This window comes from Brassica rapa, chromosome A09 (assembly GCF_000309985.2).
Source record: "Brassica rapa cultivar Chiifu-401-42 chromosome A09, CAAS_Brap_v3.01, whole genome shotgun sequence".
NCBI lineage: Eukaryota > Viridiplantae > Streptophyta > Magnoliopsida > Brassicales > Brassicaceae > Brassica > Brassica rapa.
The window spans coordinates 27,806,319-27,821,374 of NC_024803.2; the positions used below are offsets into that span (position 1 = coordinate 27,806,319).

The 15,056-nt window shown below is 37.3% G+C and overlaps 1 long non-coding RNA gene across 1 annotated transcript; it reads left to right on the forward strand.

Moving 5' to 3' along the window:
• The first annotated feature begins 580 nt into the window (after positions 1 to 580).
• On the forward strand, positions 581 to 4,798 carry LOC103840447. The gene is made up of 2 exons (XR_004451997.1): positions 581 to 4,381; positions 4,480 to 4,798. It is a non-coding gene; the product is annotated as an uncharacterized LOC103840447 (long non-coding RNA).
• Positions 4,799 to 15,056: the final 10,258 nt, after the last annotated feature.

Consider the following 15,056-nt stretch of genomic DNA (forward strand, 5'->3'; position numbering starts at 1 on the left):
TAAGTTTTTTAACTTTAAAGTATGCATCTTAAAACCAGGCGTGTGACCTGGAGGTGATTAACATGAGGGCAAAAGCCCAATATGGTGAAACCACCAGAGTTCGAGTTCCGGCCACTGGAAAATTAATATTTCGTCATCGCCAAGGACAAAGGACCGACACTTGGCAACACGTGACTAGTCAGGACCATTTCTGTGGGGCCAGGATATCCCTATAAAATTTAAAAAAAATGTGAAGATGATTATAGACAAAAATGTGGTAGTAATTATTATATTGCATGAAAATTAGTCAATGCTGAAGTTTTTTTTTTTTTGAAAATTTGATTTTTGTAAGGTAATCTTGTGAATGAGAGTTATGTCATCTATGATAGTCTTAGATGCTAATTAATTGTTTTTTTTTCTTTTTGACTACACCAGTAAAAAAAATCAATCCATTATGGTACCTAAAAATATGATGACATGACTCACTCACATCAGAGTCAACATGAGTGTGTGAATGTTTGCTGTCAAAAAAAAAAGACTCACTCACAATGTTACCTTAAGTTAATTTACAAGAAAATGCCAAAATTTCAAAAACAAAAACCGAATCATTAACTAATTTTCATGCAATAGTTAAACTTGATGGTTCGAAAATTTTAATTACGAGTAAATAATCTATACTATTAAAACATGATCACTCATTTTTTTCTCTTTAATGAAAAACTCAATTTTATCTAAAATGTCTATACTTTTCCAAAGAAATATTAATTCTCACTAGTGGCATTTTAATCTTTTGGTTTTGGCATATAACAATACAGCTCAAACAAATCATGAGTTTGGGTTATAATAATCAAACATTATTCATTAAATAAATGTTCAAATTTGAAAACTCATCAGTATCATTTGAGAAAAACATTTTATCATACACGAATGAAATTTAGTCTTAAATATAGTCCATAAATCAAAATTTTAGTGGTCATACTTTTTATACACATAAAATTCATTAAGAATTACATCTTTATTAAACTCATTATACACAAACAATACTTTTATTATACACACACCAGTAGGAAACAGCTTTAACCACATTTTTTTATTCTTTAAAATCATAACTACTCAACATTACAATATAACAATGTACTACAACAATATGACTATAGCCCATCGAGACATATCAAATTCGACCACGTGATATATTATTTTCTAAGAAATCAGATTCATTCATTTGAGTCCACGTGTTTGTTCTTTTAATTTCTTTAGATTCAAATCATTTTTAAAAAGACTACCTCCAACTAGTTAATAACGTTTTGTGGGTTTTTACCGGGTTCGAAGATTTTAAATTAAATATTTTTTCAACTAATCTGAACTGGATTATATACAAAGCGTCATGTCTACCGATTCGACCACGGGTCTGGGTTACATACAAAAAAACTGCTTCAAACTCAACCATTATAATAGAAAAACTTTTAAATTATTTGTTATCTAATAAAAAGTTATAAATTCATCCATATTTTATCAAAATGGAAAACAAAAAAAAGACACACACGCTTTGAAAGAACGTGCCAAAAATAGTAGTAGCTTCTAAATAGAATATGATTAAAAATAATGTATATTGATGGTTAAAATTATGATACAAATGCATGACAAGAAAACACATTTCCAAATTTAAAATCGACAATTCATATCATTACGACATTTCAATAATGAGTTTTTTCAATATAGAATATATATACTATTAAATCACATATAAAATCTTTAAATCTATATCAAACAAATACCACACTTGAAAAAAGCAAATAATAAAAACATCTATACTCAATTTTTAAAAATCAAAATGAAAACAATTGTAGTGTTTATATCAATTTTGGACCATAAGTGAAAAAGCGAACTCGCATGTTAACATTTGGATAACAACATGATTTGGAATTGTGATATTTTTACTTTAAAATCATATATATTGTATATGAGTTGTAGATAATATAAAATTTCAATGTTATAAACAGTAAATAACACATAAATAAATTACTTTTATATTATACTTCTAAATTAATAAAATAGACAAGTTAGAGACTCAAAATTTTATAATTTGAAAGATAATAGCTTTATTTGTAATAAACTTAAAACATATAACATCAGTTAAATCAAACTCAATAAGCACCTAAAGCTCTTCCATTTTTCTCGTGTCGACTTGTGTCTCAAGCTCTTCATACTTGTCCAGTAAATTCCAGATGCAATCTTGAAGTTTTGTTTTGAGTAACGCTTGAACCGGTCCTTAATTTGGACCCAGTGTATACTTTAATGTATGGAGTCTTCTTTAGCATTCATACTGTGTGATATTGAAGTAGTCTATGGTGACTTATGTTGGACATAATAGTAAATATTCAAAGTCTTACTTCATGTTTTATTCCTCGACTGAAGTAGTCGATGGTAACTTCTGCTTGTACTTAAATTTTATCTCTTTGTACATTAGAAAATTTAACATTTCTTCCTCAATCTTCAATAAAATTAATATAAATACTACCGATCCACAAAAATTTCTTTACACCTCTTCATTCTCAAATAGAAATAAAGCAAAAGCAAAAAAGTTCTTTCATAATGTCTTCTTCAAGACTCACAATTGGAGTCCAGTGAGTGCATTATCCGAAGTGTCAGCAAAGCCATTGGGTGTCAGTGGAGAGAAACTGAGCTTGGTTTACTTACACAACCATTGGAGATCAGCAGAGTTTGAGCCCCAAAATTGGACACTAATGCCTCCTCCATCAAAACGCGGAATGATTGTGGACCCTCCCGTCAAGACAGCAACACGTTTTAAGGTGGTGGCAAAGAGAGCATCATTGAAGCCGGTTTCGTGATTATTCACTCTTGCTTGGATCTACTTATCTTTTGATGACGTTTAGTGATGTGTTAAGACCTTATTTCTGTCTATGTTTGCTACGGTTGTTTGCTTCATGTTTTCTGAAACTTATTTTGTATTGTTGGTTACATCTATTGATCACATTTATACGAATATCCCATATTTTATATATATTATGTTATATATGAATATTTGCACATTTTACATGCAAAAATGAATGTTATTTTTAACCATCTAATTATTTAAACTTTGAAGTATGCATCTTAAATTAAAGAAGATGATTTTACGGATACCTTTCAGCCATATCATCATATAATAAGCAAATAATGAGCAGATAATGAGGAAATAGTGAGAAGAAGAATGTCGTTTGTTAATATAAAAATAGGTAAAAATTGTGGAGATCTAAGTTTGAGTGGATCATCCGATTACATAGTAATTGAGTTTGTAGTTTATTTGATTCATTAAAGATTGAATACTGTATTGTATAACTATAAAAAGATAATTTAATATATAGACAAAAAAAACCGTGGCTAGAATATTATGTATATAAAGTTATATTACAATTTCTATCTTTATACAATCCTAACCATTGTACCTCTTCATCTTTCTCTTTTGTTCTTCTTTTTGTTTTCAACTCCATCACTTTTCATTTGATCTAAATTTCATATACCAATATGATTAAGTCAACCAACTATGTTAAAAACATATACATCACTTACATATGACATATTTAGAAAAATTCAAACAGACATAAATTTCACATTCTATTTTTTTTTTCTTAACAAGAACTTTTAGTTCTATTCTATATTAATTTTTATAGAATAACACATACTTTTAAACTCAGGAATTCTATATTTTAAAGTAAATACATTTCATATTGAGTCATTTAGCTAAATAATGTTTGAAATGTGTCTATAGAATGCAATTGCTCTTTCATATTTACAGAAACCATATACGCATCAGATATGCAGTTTAATTGTTAAAACATTCAATCAAATGAAATACTTTCACATGTATATTACATGGTTACCAAACATGGAACAATTTTTTTTATAATTTTTGTACTTACATCAATCATATACACAACATAACAGAGGTCCGGCCGTCCAAATGATCGACATCTACCTACCACAAATACATAATAACTAGGTGATAATCTGCGCCGTGCGCGGGGTATAAAATCTATAAATGAATTTTGATTTGAATAATGTATAGAGTTTATATTACGTTGATTAGTGGTTATTGAACGTCTAAAATAATGAAAAAAATTATAATTTTGTTTCTACGCATAATAATTACAATTCAAAATATAACTCAAACGGATTGAGCCGTATTATAAAATTAAGGTATAAGGCCGAGAAAAAATTGTAAACCATATTGTATTGTATCTAACTTATTGGGCTTACAATATCAAATGGGCTATGTTTTTGTTTTGTTCTCTATTTACTCAAGAGAAGCGACAGAAAAAAAAATCTCCACGGTGTTTCGATGGTCGGAATAGAAAGGGGATAAGGGTTTCTCAATTCGGATTGCACCCAACCAGCGAAAAAGGTGATGTTCCGTTGAACTTAATCAAATTGTAACCTAAATCTAGATGTAAGATTGCAGAATATTTGTCGAATGTAATGTTGTCGTTTTTTTGTTTTCAGATTCGATGGCTTAAACTGGTTCGCTTTCTTCAGCGAGGGTTCGTTTATCTTAACAAATGTGTGAAAGGGTTTAGTGTCGATGGTCTTAACTGATGATGGTATACCTAGTGTGAATCCCCTTTATATATAAGAGAACGTTAGGGTCGTGAATATGTTATTTCAATATATTATAAATTTATGAGCACAATTTAATGTTTCGCTTGGCAACCAAACAATTTCCTTTGTTCAATCAAATCGTTATTTACTATAATATTTGTTTGACAATATTACCTTGTATAAGAAAGATCTGATATATTGGAAGTATAGTTCTTTGAGTGCATATCAAGTTAATGTACGAACGTGAATATATTGAATTAAATGCTCTGAAGAGGAACATTATAGAAATAAGCTCCTAACAAATATTTCCTTTGACTTTTACAGGAAAACGTGTCGGCAAAGCAAATCGAAACCACATCCAATTCCGGTTTTTCTTCGAGGTATGTTAACAATGTTTTTCGGTTAAGCTATCCAGTGGTTAACGATTTTTTAGAGTTTAAAAAATTAAAAACTATCATACATGACACAATTACAATATAATCCACTATTTGCATTTAAATCAGTGTACATATTATGAAATATACATGTAATTTTAAACAAATGCAAAAATGCCATCATGTAACATGTGTATGTTACGTTATAACTAAGTTTAGTAGAACTTGAGAAAAAAAAATAAAAAACTTGCGAAAACTTTATTAATTATACAGGAACAAATAAATATTTGCTACAAAAGTTTGTTGAGTATCGATGGTTTTATTTATCGTACATCAGTTGAACTAAGATCAAGTTTTGATCCATGTGTTACACATTCTGATAAACATATATAAACATTTTTTGAATTTCGAATGTTCAATGACAGGCTCATGTTTAAGTTTAGGATGTTAAATTATAATGTTCACTGATCTTGCCCCATTTCATATGTTCATTCAGTTTTTCGTATAGTTGTAACGGACATCACCTGTCAAAAAGTTTAAAAAGAAATAGAGTTATTAGTGGAACTGGTTTAAAGTAGAACCAGATTCATTGATGGGGGCGTAACTTTCGTAATCATTCATTTTACGTATATTAATATAGAATAACTTGTCGGTAGTTTAAATATAGGTTGGTCCATACGACCAAAAAATGTAATCTCTAGTAAAAAAAACATTTAATGTGTACTCTGAGGAAGGCTGTCAGGCTGACATGTCAGCTTTATACTTTAAGTTACAACTTAAAAAATGCTTCCCAATTAATAGAAAGGGGATAACAAATCTTATATTCTTTGCACTGAGAGCACCATTATCCCTAGCAACCCTAATGGGTATCTTAATCATTTTTTTACTAATAAATATGTGTTAAGCACTTTATTTAAGAGCCTTCTAATTTTTTGCCTCCAATGCAAAGTTTTTATTTTGGGGTTCTTAAAATATGAGTTTGACAAAGTGATTAAAGAGATAAAATGGGAGAAGATGACTTTAGTGTTGTTACAAAGCGAGAGAGAAGATGAGTTTTGTGTTGCTACAAGTGGAGAGTGAAGATTATATAAACATAAGAAGAAGATACAGAAGAGACATAGACACAAGCATAATTGATTAAAAAAAATAAGCATAAGACACAAGCATATGCGCAGAACCATAACAAGAACATATGACATTAGCCCTGTTCGGGACGAAGACGCTGCGTCAAGCGTCCAACAAACAGAAAAGCACAGTAACAATGGCAATTGACTTCAGATTTCCGGCAACGATGTGAGAGTTTGGACGCTAGATTGGCTGTTGATTTAAAGTTTCCGGAAACGATGACGCTGTTAATTCCAGCGTCCCAAAGCATGTCTAATCTAAAGCTTGAAATGATTACTGCTACAACAGATGGAGAAATGCGCAGAGCCTCTGATGTCGCAACAAAATTAAGGGCTGCAGAATGAGAAAACAAGAACCAACAAAGCTACAACCTTTTAAAACCAAGAAGATAAGTACGAACTACAACCTTAAAGAAAACAAGAACCAACAAAGCTACAACCTTAAAGAAGAATATGTTGACATGAAGCAATAAAGAGAGGAGAATGAAGTAAGAAGCAAGAGGGGAACAATTACATCCGGATCAAGCAATCACTCAACTTACCTTGCAAGACAAGTCTGTCCGTACAAGACAACCCTAACTTGGAGTGCAAGGCATAAGAGTGACTGATGTAGAAGAGAAGAAGGCAAGAAGAATGTTTGGAATCGCCTAAGGGAAGTGGGGAACCATTGGGAGTGCAGGTCACGGGTCTGGTTAAGGATTCAAAGTCTTCCCACCCGTTAGGACCTGTCACTATCCAGGACCACTCTGCCCATCTCTCCTTTGTCTTAACCTCTTTGTTTATTGTTTCCTTAATGTCGACATCTTGCTGTAAGAGTTCTATAAATGGGTTGTTCCCATAAACAAATGAATTCAAGGGAAAAGAGTTCTCTATTATTCTCTTTGTCAATCTCACTCTCTCCCTCACGGATTAACCTAGTTCTTCTCTAATCTATTCACAAATCCTCCTTAAACTCTCACATTAATTCTCTAAAACTCTCATGGTATCAGAGCAGCTCTGCTCTTGAGACCTAAATCTCTTTTTCTTCCGCAAATTCTCTGTGTTTCATTTCTATTTTTGGCAAAGTTCATCCTGTTCTTGAGGTGTTCTTCAAACACATTTCCAGAATTTGCCAAAAATAGCAAAGTTTATCCAAAACTTTTATTCTTCTTTCTCTCTTGATGGATACCTCTGAGAACCCAATGATGGTGATGATACCAGTTACTCTCAAGGGTCCTAACTACCTGACATGGGCAAGACTTGCCAAAACAGCTCTCGGAGGCAGAGGTCTTTGGGAGATTGTTGAAGAAGGCCGCCCCACCAAGAAGACTGTCCTAGGAGAGGATGGCAAAGAAGTGGTGGTTGCGGATGCTGGGGATAAGAAGAAAGGTCAGGAGGACCTCATGGTGTTGTCTATCATCCAGAATAGCCTCGCCCCTTCTCTCCAAGAGGCTTATGCATTTTGTGAAACTTCCAAGGAGCTGTGGGATACTCTCAAGAAGGTGTATGCCAACAAATCCAACATCAGCAAGGTGTATGAAGTAAAAGGAGCAATCAACTCTCTAAGTCAAGAGGACACAGACTTTGATGCTCATTTTGGGAAGTTCCGGTCTCTATGGGCTGAGCTAGAGATGCTCAGACCTGCAACAGTTGATCCGGATGTTCTACATGAAAGAAGGGAGCAAGATAAGGTCTTTGCCTTGCTGCTCACTCTCAACCCAGGGTATGATGACCTTATTAGGCACATACTGAGGAACAAGGAGCTCCCATCTCTAGATGAAGTGTGTGCTGAGATTCAGAAGGAGCACGGCTTAGTGGATCTCTTTAAGAGAAAGGGAGAGCTAGTGATGGCCAATCAAGCTGAAGGAGCCGAGAGCAAACCTGCCGGAGTAGCCAACAAAGGGTACTACAAGCTGGAGGAGAAGAAGGTGTGGGTGTGTGATCATTGCAAGAAGAAGGGTCACGGCAAGGACAAGTGCTGGATACTTCACCCACACCTCAAACCGGCTAAGTTCAAGACTGATGGCCGCGCAAACTATTCAGGTGATGTAGGAGAAGCTTCCACAGCCTACCGCACTCATGAGAGCAAGGGAAACCAGGATGAGTCCATCAAGAAATCCAACATTGAGGCACTCATCAAAGCTCTCAAGGAGTCTGGTAAAACTCTTGGTACCTCTGTTAGTGCATCCTATCAAGTTCCTAGGAGTTTATTCACTGCTTTTCAAGTCTCCCATGAATCTGATAGAGTTAAACCCTTAGTCATAGACTCATGAGCCTCTCATCACATGATTAGTGATCTAAACTTGATTAAAAATATTACTCCTGCAGTAGGAAATGTTATGATAGCTGATGGTAACAAGGTTCCAATTAAAGGCATAGGTGAACTTAAATTATTTGAGAAAGATTCCAAAGCCTTCTACATGCCTAGTTTCACCTCTAATTTGTTATCTGTGAAAAAGGTGACCAATGAGTTGAATTGCAATGTTATATTTACGCCTGATGATGTCTACTTTCAGGATATTGACTCATGTAGGTTGCTTGGCAAAGGTGTGAGCAAGGGAAACCTGTACTTGCTAGAAGACACTAAGCTTGCATCCGATCTATCTGTTGCTTTCAATTCAAGTTTTAATTTCCCTAAAGATGTAATGTGGCATGCTAGATTAGGACATCCCCACTCTCGTGCCTTGAACATCATGTTGCCTAGTATTTCATTTCAACAAGATTGTGAAGCTTGTATCTTAGGAAAACATTGCAAAACTGTATTTCCCAAGTCTAGTACAATCTATGAACACTGTTTTGATTTAATCCACTCGGATGTATGGACTGCTCCATGTCTCTCTAGAGAACATCACAAATATTTTGTGACCTTTATTGATGAGAAATCCAAGTATACATGGATCACTCTCTTACAATCAAAGGATAGGGTCTTAGATGCATTCATAAACTTTGAAACATATGTCTCTAACCATTATAATGCCAAAGTTAAGATTTTGAGATCAGATAATGGAGGAGAGTACACCAGCAATGCATTCAAAGCCCACCTAGCCAAACAAGGTGTAATTCATCAAACCAGCTGTCCATACACTCCACAACAGAATGGTGTGGCCGAGAGGAAGAACAGACACCTCATGGAGGTCACTAGGAGCATGATGTTCCATACAAGTGTCCCAAAGAGCTTCTGGGGAGATGTGGTCCTAACTGCATGCTACTTGATCAACCGAATTCCTACCAGAGTTCTCCAAGACCGATCTCCATTTGAGGTATTGAATAAAGCTAAACCATCCATTGATCATATGCGTGTGTTTGGGTGTCTTTGCTTTGTTTTAAAACCAGGAGAACTAAGGAACAAGCTGGAGGCTAAGAGCACAAGAGCCATGTTCATTGGGTATTCACCAAACCAGAAGGGCTATAAGTGCTATGAACCAGAGACTAGGCGAGTCCTAGTGTCTAGGGATGTGAAGTTTGTAGAAACCAGAGGGTACTACAACAACAAGGACTGGAATGAGCTGGAGAACCTGTCTCAATCCGCATCGGATAGAGCAGCCAATCTCAGACAAGTCATGAGGAGACTTGGGGTCAGCTTACCTATGGAAGAGCCGGGACAAGCAGGATCAGATAATGTGGGAGGATCAAGCCGGTCTGACGAGCAAACCGAGACAACTACAGATGAAGTTGAGATACAAGAAGCTGCTCCCCTTGATCCTGAGGGGGGAAATCAGAGTGAACCACCAGTTCATGATCAAGAAGAGCACCATGACCAAGAGGAGGAAGTGGAGGATCAGAATCAGAACTTGGAAGGTGGAGAAGGAGCTCAGAATGAAGAAGCTCAGCCAGTGCTTAGGAGAAGTATCAGGATCAAGAATCCGGCTACAAACTGGAACAACACCAGAGTCTACTTCAATGCAGAGGCAGTAGCTCACCCACCCAGTAGAGTGTGCTCCCTAGCTCACTATCCAGAAGAACATCAAGCCTTTGTGGGTTCATTGGATCAGGAATGGATACCAAGAACATATGCAGAAGCTATGGAAGATGACGAATGGAGGGAATCAGTGAATGATGAAATGGGAGCCATGGAGAGGAACAACACCTGGTATGAGACAGAGCTTCCAAAAGGAAAGAAAGCCGTGACCAGCAGACTCATACACACCATCAAGTACCTTGCAAATGGAAAGCCAGAAAGAAAGAAGACCAGATTGGTAGCAAGAGGATACACCCAAGTGTATGGAGAAGATTATCTAGACACCTTTGCACCAGTGGCCAAACTTCACACAATCCGGATCATTCTCTCATTGGCAGTAAATCAAGAGTGGGATCTTTGGCAAATGGATGTGAAGAATGCTTTCTTGCAAGGTGAACTAGAAGATGAGGTATATATGAGACCTCCTCCGGGAATGGAAGAGATGGTGAAACCAGGGAATGTACTCAGACTCAGAAAGGCCATTTATGGTTTGAAGCAATCACCAAGAGCTTGGTATCACAAGCTGAGCACTACACTGAATGGGAAAGGCTTTGTGAAATCTCAAGCGGATCACACACTCTTCACTCTCACCAGCAAGCAAGGGATTGTTGTGATTCTAGTCTATGTGGATGATATTATCATCACTGGTTGTGACAAGGAGGGGATCAGTTCAACCAAGACCTTTCTTAAAGCCGCATTTGATATCAAAGACCTAGGGGAACTGAAGTACTTCCTTGGCATTGAGATGTGCAGATCAAAGGAAGGATTGTTCATGTCCCAAAGAAAGTATACCCTGGACATCTTAAAGGAGGCAGGAGATCTTGGAGGAAGACAAGCCAAGACACCACTTGAAGAAGGTTACAAGGTACTGCGAGAGGGGGAGTATGAAGATACTCCATTTGAAGATGTCAAACAGTATAGAAGGATGGTTGGGAAGCTGATCTATCTAACCATCACTCGGCCAGATGTGTGCTTTGCAGTTAATCAAGTAAGCCAGCACATGCAAACTCCCAAGGTTCATCACTGGAACATGGTGGAGAGGATACTAAGATACTTGAGAGAGGCGCCAGGTCAGGGTGTATGGATGGCTTGCAACAAGAACACTGAGGTGATAGGATACTGTGATGCAGATTGGGCTGGGGACAGAATAGACAGAAGATCAACCACCGGCTATTGTACATTCATTGGAGGAAATCTGGTCACTTGGAAGAGCAAAAAACAGAAGGTAGTGTCTTGCTCTAGTGCAGAAGCAGAGTACAGATCAATGAGGAAGCTAACCAGTGAGCTTATCTGGATAAAAGGGCTTCTAGGCGACTTGGGAATTGAGATCACCACTCCCATGACCATGCATTGTGACAACCAAGCCGCAATACACATTGCATCCAACTCAGTCTTCCATGAGAGGACAAAACACATAGAAGTGGACTGCCACAAGGTAAGACAAGCAGTAGAGCAGCAAGTGATTCTCCCATGTTATACAAGAAGTGAGGATCAGCTGGCTGACATCTTCACCAAGGCGGCCAGTAGCAAAGTTTGTGAGTCCATTCTTCCAAGACTTGGACTCATAAACCTCCCATGTCAATGATCCCCTCACCATGGAGTATTCTACTCTTTTTCCTTTGCTTGGTTTTTATCCCAAGTGGTTTTTCCAAGTAAAGGTTTTAATGAGGGAATGCTTCATGGTTTCCAAGCTTGACAATCACCACCGTCAAGCTTGAGGGGGAGTGTTGACATGAAGCAATAAAGAGAGGAGAATGAAGTAAGAAGCAAGAGGGGAACAATTACATCCGGATCAAGCAATCACTCAACTTACCTTGCAAGACAAGTCTGTCCGTACAAGACAACCCTAACTTGGAGTGCAAGGCATAAGAGTGACTGATGTAGAAGAGAAGAAGGCAAGAAGAATGTTTGGAATCGCCTAAGGGAAGTGGGGAACCATTGGGAGTGCAGGTCACGGGTCTGGTTAAGGATTCAAAGTCTTCCCACCCGTTAGGACCTGTCACTATCCAGGACCACTCTGCCCATCTCTCCTTTGTCTTAACCTCTTTGTTTATTGTTTCCTTAATGTCGACATCTTGCTGTAAGAGTTCTATAAATGGGTTGTTCCCATAAACAAATGAATTCAAGGGAAAAGAGTTCTCTATTATTCTCTTTGTCAATCTCACTCTCTCCCTCACGGATTAACCTAGTTCTTATCTAATCTATTCACAAATCCTCCTTAAACTCTCACATTAATTCTCTAAAACTCTCAGAATAGTCGTGTACGTCACCAGATTTGGCACCAGACCCATCTCGGGAATTTCGTCGAGCACCTTGTAGGCACTCTCCACATCGTTCTTCTTACACAAAGCTTTCACGAGGAGATTACAAGTGAAGATGTTGGGAGTGATTCCAAAAGACTCCTTGTTGTTCTAAACATGGAGTGTACCAGATTGAATCTCCCGTTCGAGATCAATCACACGTTTTGGAATTAAAGCCATCTGATTTCACGGGAGAGAGATAGAGATGAGAGAGAGGAGGAGACTTCTGTGTCTGACGCGTGTTTCATAAGCGCTGGTTCTTCCTCTTCCTAATTAAGCAACGCTGCTTCGTTTAAAAGGCAATTTTCTTTTTTTTTAAATCAAAATTAATTTAAGCAACTCAGTTAAGCAATCCCGATAATCATGCTCTGATGATCTTCAAGTTATTACCTATGGTTACTTTTATACTTTGTGTTTATAAGATTTGTTCTATATGACCACTAAAATTGAAAAGTATATATTAGAGTATCTTGTGTATTTGATATAAAACTCATGTATAACGAAGGATAATTTTTTTAATTTATATGAGAATTATCACTTTTCTGTAAAAAATATTAAATGGACATTGGTGAACTTTGTCTCCAACTTTAGCTATATGATTTGTCCAAAAAGTTATAGTGGCCTTTTTTACACGCGCCTTATTTTAAAAAATAAAATTTAAATAAAATTTTATAAATGAGTATATTAGTTCCAATGTCCTCTAAGAACCAGCTTTGGTTTCAACCAAACCCTAATCATGGTGGTCAGAGGGAAAGACACGGTTCCAAAAGCCGAAGACATTAGGGAGCTAGCTTTGCAATCTCGTCACACATCATATTACATGGCACAGAAAAGACTCGAAGTTGTATTCAATCGAATTAGCCCCGTTACGGTTTACGATCCATCCACCGCGAACAAATGGAGAAATATCTCTTTTAATCGCTTTTCATGCTTAATATTGTCAAATTCAGACCCATGGACGATGTTAAGTTGTGTTCTGTCTGATTTCCTTCACGAACATGATACTTTGGTTAGAATATCCTAAGCTATTCTCTCCTCAGAAATTAAGAGAGTTTAATGTCAACATCATGGAAACGGTCTTTGTATCCCTTTGAGATGGTGTTGCTTTCGTTTTTGCCGCAGGCACTTCTGTGAATTACCTGTCTAACAGTCTAAGCGTTTATCTTTAAACTTGTAAGTTAATGTTTTACTTTTTTTTTTCAAAGAAAAAGAAAACTCAAACCTTTAGAGCTTGATTTTGTTTCATATTCTCTCTCGACTAAAGACCACCGCCGCTTAATCTTTTCGCTTTTCCGGCGGTTGGCGCTCCTCGCCACCACCGGGAGTGTCGCTCTCTCCCTCCCTTTTGATCTACAATCTCGGTTATGTGTTTTTGAGATGTAGAGATAGAGGTTGCGAGCTTGGAGCTGATTTGTTGTAGATTGGTGCAATCATTTTTTCTTGCCGACGTCGTCCCCACTCTCTCGGTTTCGGACTCATCTGAACGGGATGGAGTCTCGAAGCTTGCATCTTCCTCGTGGGGACCGGTGAAGCTCGGCGGGTGCAACCGGGTTGAGTCTCTTCAGATCTCTATCCTTGCTTCCTCATATCTCGTGGTTTGTGTTCTAGTCTTTCCGGCTTTGATTTTCTTTTTGCAATAGCGGGTTTGTTCGCTGCTGGTGTTCATCATTGTTGCGTACCATGGTGAACCTGGTCATGGCTGTGGTGATTCGTCGTCTCTTTGGTTAGGGCCTTATATTTATGGATTTGTGTTTAATCGAGCCTTCTGACGGGTTCACTAAAATGATGCTAGTCTTCGTTGATGTGTTCTATCCGGGTTGTGCTCATGTTCGTTTCATCTCGGGTATTCCCTCTACTTTCGTTTGAAAGATTATTTGGTGGTTCTTCTTGGTTCAAGACTGTTCGACAGGCTGGTGGTGCTCTCGTTCTGCTCCGCTGCTTCGTGCTAGGTCCAGTCTCTTATTGGTTCAAGCTTGTTCGATATTATACGTCAACCGTTTGTTGTTATAGGTTATATGAATTGCACTTGTGGCTTCACCGAGATCTATGATTATCTTGGGATGAGGGTTAAACAAGAGATTCATATTTACCTTTTCTCCCATCAGTTTGTGCTGACTGGGAAGCAACTCTTTACTCCATGAAATATTCCCGAGACCTTTGAAATTGTCTCAGTAATCTGGTAGTGTACTATGCTATGGAGATAACAAGTAATGTCTCCTTTGGTTACAGCTTTGAGCAAGCTGGATTTGAAGACGAGATGCCATGGAATTGGTCCACAAAATCCAGTATGTTTTTTTTTTTTGAAACTGGCTTTCGTATTTAATTGCAGGAGAATAAAACGTTTACAGCCTAAGCTTAGTGGAGAGCAAGTGCCCAATAGAAAAGATGAAAGAACCCAATTAAACCCAAGTGCCCAAGATGGTAAGACCCATTAAGTAAAAGCCCAGAAGCAGTTTGTGATGGGAGAGAGTAATGGAAACGTCAGGATTTATTAAGACCGCTGGAACCAAGCTTGCATCATCTCAGAAGCGACGATCGCGTTTGATTGCCGTAGAGAACCAATCTTATTTCGAATCTGCCGGTCAATAGTTGTGTAGATCGTATCCACAGATCGGAAGGTACCCGCATGCAGTCTGGTGTTTCGCTCGTTCCAAATCCAATATTGTGTTGATTGCCAAGCAAGCAGAGCAAGCGACTTCAAGGCTCGAGGTAGAGATAGAGCGACCATTTGGTTTAGGGAGGCATT